The 17,287-nt window shown below is 36.2% G+C and overlaps 8 non-coding genes across 8 annotated transcripts; all 8 read right to left on the bottom strand.

The window, feature by feature from the left end:
* Positions 1-683: 683 nt before the first annotated feature.
* Positions 684-757, bottom strand: TRNAN-GUU (transfer RNA asparagine (anticodon GUU)). Its single transcript has one exon. It is a non-coding gene; the product is annotated as a tRNA-Asn (tRNA).
* Positions 758-3,484: 2,727 nt separating this feature from the next.
* Positions 3,485-3,558, bottom strand: TRNAN-GUU (transfer RNA asparagine (anticodon GUU)). The gene has a single exon. It is a non-coding gene; the product is annotated as a tRNA-Asn (tRNA).
* A 2,498-nt stretch (positions 3,559-6,056) lies between these two features.
* TRNAN-GUU (transfer RNA asparagine (anticodon GUU)) lies at positions 6,057-6,130 on the bottom strand. The gene has a single exon. It is a non-coding gene; the product is annotated as a tRNA-Asn (tRNA).
* A 1,846-nt stretch (positions 6,131-7,976) lies between these two features.
* Positions 7,977-8,050, bottom strand: TRNAN-GUU (transfer RNA asparagine (anticodon GUU)). The gene has a single exon. It is a non-coding gene; the product is annotated as a tRNA-Asn (tRNA).
* Positions 8,051-13,339: 5,289 nt separating this feature from the next.
* Positions 13,340-13,413, bottom strand: TRNAN-GUU (transfer RNA asparagine (anticodon GUU)). Its single transcript has one exon. It is a non-coding gene; the product is annotated as a tRNA-Asn (tRNA).
* Positions 13,414-14,299: 886 nt separating this feature from the next.
* On the bottom strand, positions 14,300-14,373 carry TRNAN-GUU (transfer RNA asparagine (anticodon GUU)). Its single transcript has one exon. It is a non-coding gene; the product is annotated as a tRNA-Asn (tRNA).
* A 1,844-nt stretch (positions 14,374-16,217) lies between these two features.
* On the bottom strand, positions 16,218-16,291 carry TRNAN-GUU (transfer RNA asparagine (anticodon GUU)). Its single transcript has one exon. It is a non-coding gene; the product is annotated as a tRNA-Asn (tRNA).
* An 886-nt stretch (positions 16,292-17,177) lies between these two features.
* On the bottom strand, positions 17,178-17,251 carry TRNAN-GUU (transfer RNA asparagine (anticodon GUU)). Its single transcript has one exon. It is a non-coding gene; the product is annotated as a tRNA-Asn (tRNA).
* Between the last annotated feature and the right edge of the window lie 36 nt (positions 17,252-17,287).

Genomic DNA, 17,287 nt, shown 5'->3' on the forward strand with positions numbered 1-17,287 from the left:
GTGCTGCGCCCAAAAGGTCGATGGATCGAAACCATCCTTTGCCATCTTTGTTTTTTTATAATTATTTGTTGATTAAACCAATACAAAACTAAGATTAATATTTTGGCTCAGTTCTATCTTTTTTATTATGTTAAAAAAGAGATTTAGTAAAACTGTTCATCCATTAAAGAACAAAGAAACACATTGGTACAAACACTAAAATGTGCTTCAATGGTTTCCTAAAAACTTACGTAATTAACTACTTTTAAGAGGAATTGTATCAGTGAAGTCTAGATATACTGCATAACAAGAGGTGGTTTTATGTTTTAACTTGTCTACCTAAGGTTCTTCAAAATATGATCACACGGTCAAAAATATCCCTGGGTGGGATTAAACCACAAACCTTTGAGATAGAAACCAAATGTGCTGACTGATTGTTCCAAGTCAACAAAATAAGACTAGATTCAAGTTAGTACCATAAAAAAATTCCTAGACATAGATTTAATAGTCATTATTTTAAAGAGCTTTTGTAAGATTCTTTATCTACTGAAGAACAGAGGAGAAACATTGGTACTTTCTGATGAAGAGTGAAGCTTTCAGGAGCTTCTGTGACTTAAGATCAGGAACACTATACCACAAGAGGTGATTTAATGTTTTAACTTGTCAACATCTAGTTCTCCAAAATGTGACCAAAAAGTCGATTACGTCCCTGGGTGGGATTGAACCACCAACCTTTCGGTTAACAGCCGAACGCGCTAACCGATTGCGCCACAGAGACCCCTCTAAAGTTGTATCAAATTAGTGATCTAAAAATGATTTATTGAAATATGTGTAAAAGGCCAACATCTGGAGATCTTTTGTAAAACTCTTCCTCCATTGAAGAACAAAAAAACAAATTGGTACTTTCTTGTCAAGAGGTAAGCTTTCAGGAGCTGAAGCTGTTTATATGATTAGCAGAGTGGCGCAGCGGAAGCGTGCTGGGCCCATAACCCAGAGGTCGATGGATCGAAACCATCCTCTGCTATCTTTGTTTTTTTATAATTATTTGTTGATTAAACCAATACAAAACTGAGATTAATATTTTGGCTCAGTTCTATCTTTTTTATTATGTTAAAAAAGAGATTTAGTAAAACTGTTCATCCATTAAAGAACAAAGAAACACATTGGTACAAACACTAAAATGTGCTTCAATGGTTTCCTAAAAACTTACCTAATTAACTACTTTTAAGAGGAATTGTATCAGAGAAGTCTAGATATACTGCATAACAAGAGGTGGTTTTATGTTTTAACTTGTCTACCTAAGGTTCTTCAAAATATGATCACAAGGTCAAAAATATCCCTGGGTGGGATTAAACCACAAACCTTTGAGATAGAAACCAAATGTGCTGACTGATTGTTCCAAGTCAACAAAATAAGACTAGATTCAAGTTAGTACCATAAAAAAATTCCTAGACATAGATTTAATAGTCATTATTTTAAAGAGCTTTTGTAAGATTCTTTATCTACTGAAGAACAGAGGAGAAACATTGGTACTTTCTGATGAAGACTGAAGCTTTCAGGAGCTTCTGTGACTTAAGATCAGGAACACTATACCACAAGAGTTGATTTAATGTTTTAACTTGTCAACATCTAAGTCTCCAAAATGTGACCAAAAAGTCGATTACGTCACTGGGTGGGATTGAACCACCAACCTTTCGGTTAACAGCCGAACGCGCTAACCGATTGCGCCACAGAGACCCCTCTAAAGTTGTATCAAATTAGTGATCTAAAAATGATTTATTGAAATATGTGTAAAAGGCCAACATCTGGAGATCTTTTGTAAAACTCTTCCTCCATTGAAGAACAAAAAAACAAATTGGTACTTTCTTGTCAAGAGGTAAGCTTTCAGGAGCTGAAGCTGTTTATATGATTAGCAGAGTGGCGCAGCGGAAGCGTGCTGGGCCCATAACCCAGAGGTCGATGGATCGAAACCATCCTCTGCTATCTTTGTTTTTTTTATAATTATTTGTTGATTAAACCAATACAAAACTGAGATTAATATTTTGGCTCAGTTCTATCTTTTTTATTATGTTAAAAAAGAGATTTAGTAAAACTGTTCATCTATTAAAGAACAAAGAAACACATTGGTACAAACACTTAAATGTGCTTCAATGGTTTCCTAAAAACTTACCTAATTAACTACTTTTAAGAGGAATTGTATCAGAGAAGTCTAGATATACTGCATAACAAGAGGTGGTTTTATGTTTTAACTTGTCTACCTAAGGTTCTTCAAAATATGATCACAAGGTCAAAAATATCCCAGGGTGGGATTAAACCACAAACCTTTGAGATAGAAACCAAATGTGCTGACTGATTGTTCCAAGTCAACAAAATAAGACTAGATTCAAGTTAGTACCATAAAAAAATTCCTAGACATAGATTTAATAGTCATTATTTTAAAGAGCTTTTGTAAGATTCTTTATCTACTGAAGAACAGTGGAGAAACATTGGTACTTTCTGATGAAGAGTGAAGCTTTCAGGAGCTTCTGTGACTTAAGATCAGGAACACTATACCACAAGAGGTGATTTAATGTTTTAACTTGTCAACATCTAGTTCTCCAAAATGTGACCAAAAAGTCGATTACGTCCCTGGGTGGGATTGAACCACCAACCTTTCGGTTAACAGCCGAACGCGCCACAGAGACCCCTCTAAAGTTGTATCAAATTAGTGATCTAAAAATGATTTATTCTTTAAATATCCCTGGGTGGGATTAAACCACAAACCTTTGAGATAGAAACCAAATGTGTTGACTGATTGTTCCAAGTCAACAAAATAAGACTAGATTCAAGTTAGTACCATAAAAAAATTCCTAGACATAGATTTAATAGTCATTATTTTAAAGAGCTTTTGTAAGATTCTTTATCTACTGAAGAACAGAGGAGAAACAATGGTACTTTCTGATGAAGAGTGAAGCTTTCAGGAGCTTCTGTGACTTAAGATCAGGAACACTATACCACAAGAGGTGATTTAATGTTTTAACTTGTCAACATCTAGTTCTCCAAAATGTGACCAAAAAGTCGATTACGTCCCTGGGTGGGATTGAACCACCAACCTTTCGGTTAACAGCCGAACGCGCCACAGAGACCCCTCTAAAGTTGTATCAAATTAGTGATCTAAAAATGATTTATTCTTTAAATATCCCTGGGTGGGATTAAACCACAAACCTTTGAGATAGAAACCAAATGTGCTGACTGATTGTTCCAAGTCAACAAAATAAGACAAGATTCAAGTTAGTACCATAAAAAAATTCCTAGACATAGATTTAATAGTCATTATTTTAAAGAGCTTTTGTAAGATTCTTTATCTACTGAAGAACAGAGGAGAAACATTGGTACTTTCTGATGAAGAGTGAAGCTTTCAGGAGCTTCTGTGACTTAAGATCAGGAACACTATACCACAAGAGGTGATTCAATGTTTTAACTTGTCAACATCTAGTTCTCCAAAATGTGACCAAAAAGTCAATTACGTCCCTGGGTGGGATTGAACCACCAACCTTTCGGTTAACAGCCGAACACGCTAACCGATTGCGCCACAGAGACCCCTCTAAAGTTGTATCAAATTAGTGATCTAAAAATGATTTATTGAAATATGTGTAAAAGGCCAACATCTGGAGATCTTTTTTAAAACTCTTCCTCCATTGAAGAACAAAAAAACAAATTGGTACTTTCTTGTCAAGAGGTAAGCTTTCAGGAGCTGAAGCTGTTTATATGATTAGCAAAGTGGCGCAGCGGAAGCGTGCTGCGCCCAAAAGGTCGATGGATCGAAACCATCCTTTGCCATCTTTGTTTTTTTATAATTATTTGTTGATTAAACCAATACAAAACTGAGATTAATATTTTGGCTCAGTTCTATCTTTTTTATTATGTTAAAAAAGAGATTTAGTAAAACTGTTCATCCATTAAAGAACAAAGAAACACATTGGTACAAACACTAAAATGTGCTTCAATGGTTTCCTAAAAACTTACCTAATTAACTACTTTTAAGAGGAATTGTATCAGAGAAGTCTAGATATACTGCATAACAAGAGGTGGTTTTACGTTTTAACTTGTCTACCTAAGGTTCTTCAAAATATGATCACAAGGTCAAAAATATCCCTGGGTGGGATTAAACCACAAACCTTTGCGATAGAAACCAAATGTGCTGACTGTTTGTTCCAAGTCAACAAAATAAGACTAGATTCAAGTTAGTACCATAAAAAAATTCCTAGACATAGATTTAATAGTCATTATTTTAAAGAGCTTTTGTAAGATTCTTTATCTACTGAAGAACAGAGGAGAAACATTGGTACTTTCTGATGAAGAGTGAAGCTTTCAGGAGCTTCTGTGACTTAAGATCAGGAACACTATACCACAAGAGGTGATTTAATGTTTTAACTTGTCAACATCTAGTTCTCCAAAATGTGACCATAAAGTCGATTACGTCCCTGGGTGGGATTGAACCACAAACCTTTCGGTTAACAACCGAACGCGCTAACCAATTGCGCCACAGAGACCCCTCTAAAGTTGTATCAAATTAGTGATCTAAAAATGATTTATTGAAATATGTGTAAAAGGCCAACATCTGGAGATCTTTTGTAAAACTCTTCCTCCATTGAAGAACAAAAAAACAAATTGGTACTTTCTTGTCAAGAGGTAAGCTTTCAGGAGCTGAAGTAGCAGCTAATATGATTAGCAAAGTGGCGCAGCGGAAGCGTGCTGGGCCCATAACCCAGAGGTCGATGGATTGAAGCCATCCTCTGCTATCTTTGTTTTTTTTATAATTATTTGTTGATTAAACCAATACAAAACTGAGATTAATATTTTGGCTCAGTTCTATCTTTTTTATTATGTTAAAAAAGAGATTTAGTAAAACTGTTCATCCATTAAAGAACAAAGAAACACATTGGTACAAACACTAAAATGTGCTTCAATGGTTTCCTAAAAACTTACCTAATTAACTACTTTGTATCAGAGAAGTCTAGATATACTGCATAACAAGAGGTGGTTTTATGTTTTAACTTGTCTACCTAAGGTTCTTCAAAATATGATCACAAGGTCAAAAATATCCCTGGGTAGGATTAAACCACAAACCTTTGAGATAGAAACCAAATGTGCTGACTGTTTGTTCCAAGTCAACAAAATAAGACTAGATTCAAGTTAGTACCATAAAAAAATTCCTAGACATAGATTTAATAGTCATTATTTTAAAGAGCTTTTGTAAGATTCTTTATCTACTGAAGAACAGAGGAGAAACATTGGTACTTTCTGATGAAGAGTGAAGCTTTCAGGAGCTTCTGTGACTTAAGATCAGGAACACTATACCACAAGAGGTGATTTAAATTGGTACAAACACTAAAATGTGCTTCAATGGTTTCCTAAAAACTTACCTAATTAACTACTTTTAAACCATCCTCTGCTATCTTTGTTTTTTTTATAATTATTTGTTGATTAAACCAATACAAAACTGAGATTAATATTTTGGCTCAGTTCTATCTTTTTTATTATGTTAAAAAAGAGATTTAGTAAAACTGTTCATCCATTAAAGAACAAAGAAACACATTGGTACAAACACTAAAATGTGCTTCAATGGTTTCCTAAAAACTTACCTAATTAACTACTTTTAAGAGGAATTGTATCAGAGAAGTCTAGATATACTGCATAACAAGAGGTGGTTTTATGTTTTAACTTGTCTACCTAAGGTTCTTCAAAATATGATCACAAGGTCAAAAATATCCCAGGGTGGGATTAAACCACAAACCTTTGAGATAGAAACCAAATGTGCTGACTGATTGTTCCAAGTCAACAAAATAAGACTAGATTCAAGTTAGTACCATAAAAAAATTCCTAGACATAGATTTAATAGTCATTATTTTAAAGAGCTTTTGTAAGATTCTTTATCTACTGAAGAACAGAGGAGAAACATTGGTACTTTCTGATGAAGAGTGAAGCTTTCAGGAGCTTCTGTGACTTAAGATCAGGAACACTATACCACAAGAGGTGATTTAATGTTTTAACTTGTCAACATCTAGTTCTCCAAAATGTGACCAAAAAGTTGATTACGTCCCTGGGTGGGATTGAACCACCAACCTTTCGGTTAACAGCCGAACGCGCTAACCGATTGCGCCACAGAGACCCCTCTAAAGTTGTATCAAATTAGTGATCTAAAAATGATTTATTGAAATATGTGTAAAAGGCCAACATCTGGAGATCTTTTGTAAAACTCTTCCTCCATTGAAGAACAAAAAAACAAATTGGTACTTTCTTGTCAAGAGGTAAGCTTTCAGGAGCTGAAGCTGTTTATATGATTAGCAGAGTGGCGCAGCGGAAGAGTGCTGGGCCCATAACCCAGAGGTCGATGGATCGAAACCATCCTCTGCTATCTTTGTTTTTTTATAATTATTTGTTGATTAAACCAATACAAAACTGATATTAATATTTTGGCTCAGTTCTATCTTTTTTATTATGTTAAAAAAGAGATTTAGTAAAACTGTTCATCCATTAAAGAACAAAGAAACACATTGGTACAAACACTAAAATGTGCTTCAATGGTTTCCTAAAAACTTACCTAATTAACTACTTTTAAGAGGAATTGTATCAGTGAAGTCTAGATATACTGCATAACAAGAGGTGGTTTTATGTTTTAACTTGTCTACCTAAGGTTCTTCAAAATATGATCACACGGTCAAAAATATCCCTGGGTGGGATTAAACCACAAACCTTTGAGATAGAAACCAAATGTGCTGACTGATTGTTCCAAGTCAACAAAATAAGACTAGATTCAAGTTAGTACCATAAAAAAATTCCTAGACATAGATTTAATAGTCATTATTTTAAAGAGCTTTTGTAAGATTCTTTATCTACTGAAGAACAGAGGAGAAACATTGGTACTTTCTGATGAAGAGTGAAGCTTTCAGGAGCTTCTGTGACTTAAGATCAGGAACACTATACCACAAGAGGTGATTTAATGTTTTAACTTGTCAACATCTAGTTCTCCAAAATGTGACCAAAAAGTTGATTACGTCCCTGGGTTGGATTGAACCACCAACCTTTCGGTTAACAGCCGAACGCGCTAACCGATTGCGCCACAGAGACCCCTCTAAAGTTGTATCAAATTAGTGATCTAAAAATGATTTATTGAAATATGTGTAAAAGGCCAACATCTGGAGATCTTTTGTAAAACTCTTCCTCCATTGAAGAACAAAAAAACAAATTGGTACTTTCTTGTCAAGAGGTAAGCTTTCAGGAGCTGAAGCTGTTTATATGATTAGCAGAGTGGCGCAGCGGAAGCGTGCTGGGCCCATAACCCAGAGGTCGATGGATCGAAACCATCCTCTGCTATCTTTGTTTTTTTTTATAATTATTTGTTGATTAAACCAATACAAAACTGAGATTAATATTTTGGCTCAGTTCTATCTTTTTTATTATGTTAAAAAAGAGATTTAGTAAAACTGTTCATCCATTAAAGAACAAAGAAACACATTGGTACAAACACTAAAATGTGCTTCAATGGTTTCCTAAAAACTTACCTAATTAACTACTTTTAAGAGGAATTGTATCAGAGAAGTCTAGATATACTGCATAACAAGAGGTGGTTTTATGTTTTAACTTGTCTACCTAAGGTTCTTCAAAATATGATCACAAGGTCAAAAATATCCCAGGGTGGGATTAAACCACAAACCTTTGAGATAGAAACCAAATGTGCTGACTGATTGTTCCAAGTCAACAAAATAAGACTAGATTCAAGTTAGTACCATAAAAAAATTCCTAGACATAGATTTAATAGTCATTATTTTAAAGAGCTTTTGTAAGATTCTTTATCTACTGAAGAACAGAGGAGAAACATTGGTACTTTCTGATGAAGAGTGAAGCTTTCAGGAGCTTCTGTGACTTAAGATCAGGAACACTATACCACAAGAGGTGATTTAATGTTTTAACTTGTCAACATCTAGTTCTCCAAAATGTGACCAAAAAGTTGATTACGTCCCTGGGTGGGATTGAACCACCAACCTTTCGGTTAACAGCCGAACGCGCTAACCGATTGCGCCACAGAGACCCCTCTAAAGTTGTATCAAATTAGTGATCTAAAAATGATTTATTGAAATATGTGTAAAAGGCCAACATCTGGAGATCTTTTGTAAAACTCTTCCTCCATTGAAGAACAAAAAAACAAATTGGTACTTTCTTGTCAAGAGGTAAGCTTTCAGGAGCTGAAGCTGTTTATATGATTAGCAGAGTGGCGCAGCGGAAGAGTGCTGGGCCCATAACCCAGAGGTCGATGGATCGAAACCATCCTCTGCTATCTTTGTTTTTTTATAATTATTTGTTGATTAAACCAATACAAAACTGAGATTAATATTTTGGCTCAGTTCTATCTTTTTTATTATGTTAAAAAAGAGATTTAGTAAAACTGTTCATCCATTAAAGAACAAAGAAACACATTGGTACAAACACTAAAATGTGCTTCAATGGTTTCCTAAAAACTTACCTAATTAACTACTTTTAAGAGGAATTGTATCAGTGAAGTCTAGATATACTGCATAACAAGAGGTGGTTTTATGTTTTAACTTGTCTACCTAAGGTTCTTCAAAATATGATCACACGGTCAAAAATATCCCTGGGTGGGATTAAACCACAAACCTTTGAGATAGAAACCAAATGTGCTGACTGATTGTTCCAAGTCAACAAAATAAGACTAGATTCAAGTTAGTACCATAAAAAAATTCCTAGACATAGATTTAATAGTCATTATTTTAACCCCTTCATGACAGAGCCAGTTTTTGCCTTCCTGACAGAGCCCTTTTTTTCAAATCTGGCATGTATCACTTAAGTGGGGATAACTTTTTTTTGCTTTTACTTATCCCAGTGATTTTGAGATTGTTTTCTCGTGACACATTGTACTTCAAGTTAGTGGTAAATTTTCGTCGATACAGTCTGTGTTTTTTTGTGAAAAATACCAAAATGTCGTAAAAAAATGGAAAATTTTGCGATTTGCAAAATGTTAAATTTTCTGCTTGTGAGACAAATAATCTTACCACTCAAAATAGTGAATAACTAACATAGACCATATGTCTACTTTATGTTGCCATCATTATTTCAACCTCATTTTCATTTTTTTGGACACTAGGAGGCTTCAAATATGAATAGCAAATTCTCAAATTTTCAAGAAAATTTCAAACTCTGATTTTTTTAGGGACCAGGTCAGTTATGATGTGACTTTGAGTGACTTGTATGTGAGACACCCCCATAAATGATGCCATTTCAAAAACTGCACCCCTCACAGTATTCAAAACAGCATTTTGAAAGTTTGTTAACCCTTTAGGTGTTTCACAGGAATTAAAAGAAAGTGTAGGTGAAATTTCAAAATTTCATTTTTTTTGCAGATTTGCAATTTTAATACATTTTTCTAAGGAACACAGTAGATTTTACTAGAGAAATGTGACTAAAAATTGATTCCCCCAATTCTTTGGTTTTCATAAATATCCTATATGTGGCCCTAGTGTGCACGGTGACCAAACCACAGGCTTCATAATAGAAGGAGCACCTACTTGATTTTGGAGCCTCCTTTTTATGAGATTATTTTTTAGGCACCATGTAGGTTTCTAGGCACCATAAGATGCTAAAAGTTAGGTACCCCCCCCACAAGTGACCCCATTTTGCAAACTACACCCTTCAGGGAATTCATCTAGGGGTATAGTGTACATTTCAAACCCCCAGGGGTTTCACCAATTGTGGTACAACTGGGCAGTGAAAATGAAAAAAAATTAATTTTTCATTTTCACAGCTCAGTTGTATCAAAATTGGTGAAACCCCGGGGGGTTTGAAATGTACACTATACCCCTTGATGAATTCCCTGAAGGGTGTAGTTTGCAAAATGGGGTCACTTGTGGGGGGGTTCCACTGTATGGGTGTTTCGGGGGTCATTCAACCAGAATCTGTGCTGCAAAATCCAAAAATCACTCCTTCCCTTCTGAGTCCTGCCATGCACCCAACTGGTATTTTTTGGTCACACATGAGGCATTGCCGTACTCGGGAGAAATTGGGGCACAGATTTTGGGGTGCTTTGTCTCCTTCATTCCTTGTGAAAATGAAAAATTTTGAGCCAGATCTGCATTTTTGTGTAAAAAAATGTAATTTTTTACAGAAAAATGCAGTTCTGGCTCAAAATTTTTTATTTTCACAAGGAATGAAGGAGACAAAGCACCCCAAAATCTGTGCCCCAATTTCTCCCGAGTACGGCAATGCCTCACGTGTGACCAAAAAATACCAGTTGGGTGCATGGCAGGACTCAGAAGGGAAGGAGTGATTTTTGGTGGCGGAATGAATGGTGGGTGCTATGTCGCATTAGCAAGACCCCCGAAGCACCAATACAGTGGAACCCCCCCACAAGTGACCCCATTTTAGTCACCAGCTTTGGGAGGGGGGCTGGCGCTGCGGCTGGCGGGGGGGTGGGAGGGGTGCTGGCGCTGCGGCAGCCGGGTGGGTGGGAGGGAGGGGGGCTGCCGGGTGGGAGGGGGGGGGGGGGCTGGCGATCGGTGGGGTATATACACACACACACACACACACACACACATATATATATATAAATATATATATATGTGTGTATATATGTATATATATATATATTTATATATATACATATATATACACACACACATATATATATATATATATATGTGTGTGTGTATGTATATATATATATATATATATATATATATACATATATTTTCAGTGCATATACTGTATTTTATTGTAAACCTTTTTCAGCAGCTTGATGCTGCTGCTGCTGCTGCGGGGGGGAGGGGGGAGGAGGGCAGCGCTGCGTGCGCTCCAGACGCTCCGGGGGAGCCGTTGGAGCCGCTGCTGCTGCCGGGTGAGTGCCCGGCGGGTGCGAGGGGTGGGCTGCACATCGGTGGTGATCGGTGCTGTACCTGACAGCACCGATCACCACCGATCCCTGTGTTACCGAGCGGCTTAGCCGCCGGTAACACAGGAAACGCTGTGAATGGCTGTTCAGATTTGAACAGCCAATCACAGCGATCGCCGACCGGGGGGGGCACCCCTGCCCCCCCTGGGCGGCGAGGGGGGATGTCTGCTGTCAGGGACAGCAGACATCACCTAACTGTCACTGCGTCTCTAGACGCAGTGACAGTTAGAAGTCATGACGTATATATACGTCATGTGTCGGGAAGTACTTCCCGACCATGACGTATATATACGTCAAATGTCGTGAAGGGGTTAAAGAGCTTTTGTAAGATTCTTTATCTACTGAAGAACAGAGGAGAAACATTGGTACTTTCTGATGAAGAGTGAAGCTTTCAGGAGCTTCTGTGACTTAAGATCAGGAACACTATACCACAAGAGGTGATTTACTGTTTTAACTTGTCAACATCTAGTTCTCCAAAATGTGACCAAAAAGTTGATTACGTCCCTGGGTTGGATTGAACCACCAACCTTTCGGTTAACAGCCGAACGCGCTAACCGATTGCGCCACAGAGACCCCTCTAAAGTTGTATCAAATTAGTGATCTAAAAATGATTTATTGAAATATGTGTAAAAGGCCAACATCTGGAGATCTTTTGTAAAACTCTTCCTCCATTGAAGAACAAAAAAACAAATTGGTACTTTCTTGTCAAGAGGTAAGCTTTCAGGAGCTGAAGCTGTTTATATGATTAGCAGAGTGGCGCAGCGGAAGCGTGCTGGGCCCATAACCCAGAGGTCGATGGATCGAAACCATCCTCTGCTGTCTTTGTTTTTTTATAATTATTTGTTGATTAAACCAATACAAAACTGAGATTAATATTTTGGCTCAGTTCTATCTTTTTTATTATGTTAAAAAAGAGATTTAGTAAAACTGTTCATCCATTAAAGAACAAAGAAACACATTGGTACAAACACTAAAATGTGCTTCAATGGTTTCCTGAAAAAATTACCTAATTAACTACTTTTAAGAGGAATTGTATCAGAGAAGTCTAGATATACTGCATAACAAGAGGTGGTTTTATGTTTTAACTTGTCTACCTAAGGTTCTTCAAAATATGATCACACGGTCAAAAATATCCCTGGGTGGGATTAAACCACAAATCTTTGAGATAGAAACCAAATGTGCTGACTGATTGTTCCAAGTCAACAAAATAAGACTAGATTCAAGTTAGTACCATAAAAAAATTCCTAGACATAGATTTAATAGTCATTATTTTAAAGAGCTTTTGTAAGATTCTTTATCTACTGAAGAACAGAGGAGAAACATTGGTACTTTCTGATGAAGAGTGAAGCTTTCAGGAGCTTCTGTGACTTAAGATCAGGAACACTATACCCCAAGAGGTGATTTAATGTTTTAACTTGTCAACATCTAGTTCTCCAAAATGTGACCAAAAAGTCGATTACGTCCCTGGGTTGGATTGAACCACCAACCTTTTGGTTAACAGCCGAACGCGCTAACCGATTGCGCCACAGAGACCCCTCTAAAGTTGTATCAAATTAGTGATCTAAAAATGATTTATTGAAATATGTGTAAAAGGCCAACATCTGGAGATCTTTTGTAAAACTCTTCCTCCATTGAAGAACAAAAAAACAAATTGGTACTTTCTTGTCAAGAGGTAAGCTTTCAGGAGCTGAAGCTGTTTATATGATTAGCAGAGTGGCGCAGCGGAAGCGTGCTGGGCCCATAACCCAGAGGTCGATGGATCGGAACCATCCTCTGCTATCTTTGTTTTTTTATAATTATTTGTTGATTAAACCAATACAAAACTGAGATTAATATTTTGGCTCAGTTCTATCTTTTTTATTATGTTAAAAAAGAGATTTAGTAAAACTGTTCATCCATTAAAGAACAAAGAAACACATTGGTACAAACACTAAAATGTGCTTCAATGGTTTCCTAAAAACTTACGTAATTAACTACTTTTAAGAGGAATTGTATCAGAGAAGTCTAGATATACTGCATAACAAGAGGTGGTTTTATGTTTTAACTTGTCTACCTAAGGTTCTTCAAAATATGATCACAAGGTCAAAAATATCCCTGGGTGGGATTAAACCACAAACCTTTGAGATAGAAACCAAATGTGCTGACTGATTGTTCCAAGTCAACAAAATAAGACTAGATTCAAGTTAGTACCATAAAAAAATTCCTAGACATAGATTTAATAGTCATTATTTTAAAGAGCTTTTGTAAGATTCTTTATCTACTGAAGAACAGAGGAGAAACATTGGTACTTTCTGATGAAGAGTGAAGCTTTCAGGAGCTTCTGTGACTTAAGATCAGGAACACTATACCACAAGAGGTGATTTAATGTTTTAACTTGTCAACATCTAGTTCTCCAAAATGTGACCAAAAAGTTGATTACGTCCCTGGGTGGGATTGAACCACCAACCTTTCGGTTAACAGCCAAACGCGCTAACCGATTGCGCCACAGAGACCCCTCTAAAGTTGTATCAAATTAGTGATCTAAAAATGATTTATTGAAATATGTGTAAAAGGCCAACATCTGGAGATCTTTTGTAAAACTCTTCCTCCATTGAAGAACAAAAAAACAAATTGGTACTTTCTTGTCAAGAGGTAAGCTTTCAGGAGCTGAAGCTGTTTATATGATTAGCAGAGTGGCGCAGCGGAAGCGTGCTGGGCCCATAACCCAGAGGTCGATGGATCGAAACCATCCTCTGCTGTCTTTGTTTTTTTATAATTATTTGTTGATTAAACCAATACAAAACTGAGATTAATATTTTGGCTCAGTTCTATCTTTTTTATTATGTTAAAAAAGAGATTTAGTAAAACTGTTCATCCATTAAAGAACAAAGAAACACATTGGTACAAACACTAAAATGTGCTTCAATGGTTTCCTGAAAAAATTACCTAATTAACTACTTTTAAGAGGAATTGTATCAGAGAAGTCTAGATATACTGCATAACAAGAGGTGGTTTTATGTTTTAACTTGTCTACCTAAGGTTCTTCAAAATATGATCACAAGGTCAAAAATATCCCAGGGTGGGATTAAACCACAAACCTTTGAGATAGAAACCAAATGTGCTGACTGATTGTTCCAAGTCAACAAAATAAGACTAGATTCAAGTTAGTACCATAAAAAAATTCCTAGACATAGATTTAATAGTCATTATTTTAAAGAGCTTTTGTAAGATTCTTTATCTACTGAAGAACAGAGGAGAAACATTGGTACTTTCTGATGAAGAGTGAAGCTTTCAGGAGCTTCTGTGACTTAAGATCAGGAACACTATACCACAAGAGGTGATTTAATGTTTTAACTTGTCAACATCTAGTTCTCCAAAATGTGACCAAAAAGTTGATTACGTCCCTGGGTGGGATTGAACCACCAACCTTTCGGTTAACAGCCGAACGCGCTAACCGATTGCGCCACAGAGACCCCTCTAAAGTTGTATCAAATTAGTGATCTAAAAATGATTTATTGAAATATGTGTAAAAGGCCAACATCTGGAGATCTTTTGTAAAACTCTTCCTCCATTGAAGAACAAAAAAACAAATTGGTACTTTCTTGTCAAGAGGTAAGCTTTCAGGAGCTGAAGCTGTTTATATGATTAGCAGAGTGGCGCAGCGGAAGCGTGCTGGGCCCATAACCCAGAGGTCGATGGATCGAAACCATCCTCTGCTATCTTTGTTTTTTTATAATTATTTGTTGATTAAACCAATACAAAACTGAGATTAATATTTTGGCTCAGTTCTATCTTTTTTATTATGTTAAAAAAGAGATTTAGTAAAACTGTTCATCCATTAAAGAACAAAGAAACACATTGGTACAAACACTAAAATGTGCTTCAATGGTTTCCTAAAAACTTACCTAATTAACTACTTTTAAGAGGAATTGTATCAGAGAAGTCTAGATATACTGCATAACAAGAGGTGGTTTTATGTTTTAACTTGTCTACCTAAGGTTCTTCAAAATATGATCACAAGGTCAAAAATATCCCAGGGTGGGATTAAACCACAAACCTTTGAGATAGAAACCAAATGTGCTGACTGTTTGTTCCAAGTCAACAAAATAAGACTAGATTCAAGTTAGTACCATAAAAAAATTCCTAGACATAGATTTAATAGTCATTATTTTAAAGAGCTTTTGTAAGATTCTTTATCTACTGAAGAACAGAGGAGAAACATTGGTACTTTCTGATGAAGAGTGAAGCTTTCAGGAGCTTCTGTGACTTAAGATCAGGAACACTATACCACAAGAGGTGATTTAATGTTTTAACTTGTCAACATCTAGTTCTCCAAAATGTGACCAAAAAGTCGATTACGTCCCTGGGTTGGATTGAACCACCAACCTTTTGGTTAACAGCCGAACGCGCTAACCGATTGCGCCACAGAGACCCCTCTAAAGTTGTATCAAATTAGTGATCTAAAAATGATTTATTGAAATATGTGTAAAAGGCCAACATCTGGAGATCTTTTGTAAAACTCTTCCTCCATTGAAGAACAAAAAAACAAATTGGTACTTTCTTGTCAAGAGGTAAGCTTTCAGGAGCTGAAGCTGTTTATATGATTAGCAGAGTGGCGCAGCGGAAGCGTGCTGGGCCCATAACCCAGAGGTCGATGGATCGGAACCATCCTCTGCTATCTTTGTTTTTTTATAATTATTTGTTGATTAAACCAATACAAAACTGAGATTAATATTTTGGCTCAGTTCTATCTTTTTTATTATGTTAAAAAAGAGATTTAGTAAAACTGTTCATCCATTAAAGAACAAAGAAACACATTGGTACAAACACTAAAATGTGCTTCAATGGTTTCCTAAAAACTTACGTAATTAACTACTTTTAAGAGGAATTGTATCAGAGAAGTCTAGATATACTGCATAACAAGAGGTGGTTTTATGTTTTAACTTGTCTACCTAAGGTTCTTCAAAATATGATCACAAGGTCAAAAATATCCCTGGGTGGGATTAAACCACAAACCTTTGAGATAGAAACCAAATGTGCTGACTGATTGTTCCAAGTCAACAAAATAAGACTAGATTCAAGTTAGTACCATAAAAAAATTCCTAGACATAGATTTAATAGTCATTATTTTAAAGAGCTTTTGTAAGATTCTTTATCTACTGAAGAACAGAGGAGAAACATTGGTACTTTCTGATGAAGAGTGAAGCTTTCAGGAGCTTCTGTGACTTAAGATCAGGAACACTATACCACAAGAGGTGATTTAATGTTTTAACTTGTCAACATCTAGTTCTCCAAAATGTGACCAAAAAGTTGATTACGTCCCTGGGTGGGATTGAACCACCAACCTTTCGGTTAACAGCCAAACGCGCTAACCGATTGCGCCACAGAGACCCCTCTAAAGTTGTATCAAATTAGTGATCTAAAAATGATTTATTGAAATATGTGTAAAAGGCCAACATCTGGAGATCTTTTGTAAAACTCTTCCTCCATTGAAGAACAAAAAAACAAATTGGTACTTTCTTGTCAAGAGGTAAGCTTTCAGGAGCTGAAGCTGTTTATATGATTAGCAGAGTGGCGCAGCGGAAGCGTGCTGGGCCCATAACCCAGAGGTCGATGGATCGAAACCATCCTCTGCTGTCTTTGTTTTTTTATAATTATTTGTTGATTAAACCAATACAAAACTGAGATTAATATTTTGGCTCAGTTCTATCTTTTTTATTATGTTAAAAAAGAGATTTAGTAAAACTGTTCATCCATTAAAGAACAAAGAAACACATTGGTACAAACACTAAAATGTGCTTCAATGGTTTCCTGAAAAAATTACCTAATTAACTACTTTTAAGAGGAATTGTATCAGAGAAGTCTAGATATACTGCATAACAAGAGGTGGTTTTATGTTTTAACTTGTCTACCTAAGGTTCTTCAAAATATGATCACAAGGTCAAAAATATCCCAGGGTGGGATTAAACCACAAACCTTTGAGATAGAAACCAAATGTGCTGACTGATTGTTCCAAGTCAACAAAATAAGACTAGATTCAAGTTAGTACCATAAAAAAATTCCTAGACATAGATTTAATAGTCATTATTTTAAAGAGCTTTTGTAAGATTCTTTATCTACTGAAGAACAGAGGAGAAACATTGGTACTTTCTGATGAAGAGTGAAGCTTTCAGGAGCTTCTGTGACTTAAGATCAGGAACACTATACCACAAGAGGTGATTTAATGTTTTAACTTGTCAACATCTAGTTCTCCAAAATGTGACCAAAAAGTTGATTACGTCCCTGGGTGGGATTGAACCACCAACCTTTCGGTTAACAGCCGAACGCGCTAACCGATTGCGCCACAGAGACCCCTCTAAAGTTGTATCAAATTAGTGATCTAAAAAT

This window comes from Crinia signifera, chromosome 3 (assembly GCF_055691185.1).
Source record: "Crinia signifera chromosome 3, ASM5569118v1, whole genome shotgun sequence".
NCBI lineage: Eukaryota > Metazoa > Chordata > Amphibia > Anura > Myobatrachidae > Crinia > Crinia signifera.